Source organism: Pseudophryne corroboree, chromosome 6, assembly GCF_028390025.1.
Source record: "Pseudophryne corroboree isolate aPseCor3 chromosome 6, aPseCor3.hap2, whole genome shotgun sequence".
Classification (NCBI taxonomy): Eukaryota; Metazoa; Chordata; class Amphibia; order Anura; family Myobatrachidae; genus Pseudophryne; species Pseudophryne corroboree.
The window spans coordinates 716,030,031-716,032,236 of record NC_086449.1 but is presented as its reverse complement, the minus strand read 5'-3'; the positions used below and the strand labels follow the sequence as shown (position 1 = coordinate 716,032,236).

Sequence of the window (2,206 nt, the reverse complement as noted above, 5' to 3'; positions counted from 1 at the left end):
TGTAACTGCTTACCCTACACAGAGCTGCTGCACATTGTCACACAGCAATGCGTGGCTCGCTGTAGAGTCGCAGGCTCGCCAACTGTACACGCGTTTTGCCTCTGTATCTCTCCATTGGTTGCGCTATTAAGGCGGGTACACACTAACCGATTCTGGAGTGGTGGCGATGGACGACTATATCGTTGAACGATGTAGCGTTCAACGATGTAGTGCGTACATACTGAACGTTATCGTTCAACTATAGCGTACAGTGATGTCACCGACGGCATTCCCGGATATGCACCTCAGCCCCACATTGACTGATAGAGCTGCATGTCAGCTCAATATTAGTGAACACTGAACAACGTGCGGGAGTGCGCATCGTTCATCAGTCACCAATATTGACCCCATAAACACTAGGCGATGTAAGCCTAATCGCCTAGTGTGTATCCCCCTTTAGGGAGCACTTCCAAAAAGTTAAAGAAAAACAATGGTGGTCTAAGCTTGGGAGTGGAATTTTGTGGCGGTGAGATACTGCTCACACCCCTGCTCAGATGACCGCTTAGGGAGGCTTCCACTGTACAGGAAGGCTAGGGAGTCAGCTGAGCTGGGAAGGGGTTCTGCCTCCCCTACTTTTGCAGTGAGGCTAGATGCTGTCTGCTTCTACACTACGCACTCAGGTATCACGCATCTGCAGGCGCATTACTATGTTTTCCTCTCTCACGTACTGGGAGCCGAGGAAGGTCGCTGTCTGATTACATTGCAGTAGTAGCGTGAAGCAGGTGCTTCTGACAATACTTGTGCATCAGACATGGGCTACTAGCTCTAGCAGTCTGCCTGCAACGATTGGACCAGTGAGAAGGGATGCGCCAGAGCTGCCTGTGGTTCCTGTCCAGTTTCTCTGGCCACTGAGTCATAGGACTCTGGGGACCCGCCACAGCTGCCTGCGGTTAGTGTCCAGGACCCCGTGGCCTCCAAAGCGCACAGCTACCTAAGAACCACCCCAGAAAGGTGGTGAGTACACAAATGTTTGCACACTGTATAGACAATCAGGGTAGATGACTAGACCAGACTGACAACTGTTGGTGTATTCCTCATCTATGGATTACACCCCATTGTGAACCTGTGCTCTGTTTCTGTGTGCATGGAGGGGTTACTGCACCCACATCTACCTTATCAGTCTCTACTTCCTTCCTGAGCCTCGTTGTAGTCACACTTCCCTGTACTCAGACTGAGGCTCAGACTAGGTGCTCCCATGGCCCTAACTGTGGAGAATTATATTGTATATTCTCACTGGCTGTCAGGGGTTTCCTCTGGGTTCTCCAGTGTTCCCATCAATCCAAAGAGAACTGCCTCACAGCACTGAGGTCTTGAGTTCAGTTCCCAGTTATTCGTTTGTTTACAATACTGGTAAGATCATATCTCTAATAGGAGCTAGTCTACCTCAAGGGTGATAGGGCGGGATGTACTAAACAGAAAATGCGGTAAACGCTCGTTTACCGCATTTTTTGGAATGTACTATACCCCAGCCGAAGGGTCAGCTTTTGCTGGCGATACCCCATATCGGAAGAGCTGTCCTCCGCAATGCTTATCGCATATGTAAGTACATATGCGATTAGCATCGTGGCGTTGAGCGGCGATGTATATTACTACATCCCGCCCATAGTCTCCCAGTTACAGTTACCTCCCAGGGTGTTACTTATTACCGGTCATACACAGGCATGCCAGTCTCAGCCTTTTGGCTAAGATCAAGGGTAGTAGCTGTTCTTATCAGTTTAATATCTGATACGCCCCCTATCTGGGGGCCATATAGTAAATGGATTTTTTGAAGAGGGAGATAGAAGAAGAGTTTGCTCTGTCCACTCCACGAACCTATCTAATGCACGATATTGACGCGTTATTCAACCCATCGCATGCACATTGTGCATGTATTGTGTGCGAATACGATGCGCGTCCCCGCGGGTTGCACGTCGTATCAACTGATCATATGTGCTGCACATATGATCAGTTGATTCCGGCAGCGGGCAGTTGCGGAGATATGATAGAGCATACTTTACAAAAGCACCGTACAATCTATTGCACACGGCTCGCATCTCATGCTCAGATCTATCATCATTTGTTTAAGGTGTCATGTTATTTCAGTATGTCATATTTTGCCTCTTGGCATGGTTCCATACATACTTCTAGCTATCCTGTATTACGACAGCATTGTGGGATCCAACATTTA

The 2,206-nt window shown here is 48.5% G+C and overlaps 1 non-coding gene across 1 annotated transcript; it reads left to right on the top strand.

The window, feature by feature from the left end:
* The first annotated feature begins 1,700 nt into the window (after window positions 1-1,700).
* On the top strand, window positions 1,701-1,889 carry LOC134938157 (U2 spliceosomal RNA). Its single transcript, XR_010180782.1, has one exon. It is a non-coding gene; the product is annotated as a U2 spliceosomal RNA (small nuclear RNA).
* The last annotated feature ends 317 nt before the right edge of the window (window positions 1,890-2,206 follow it).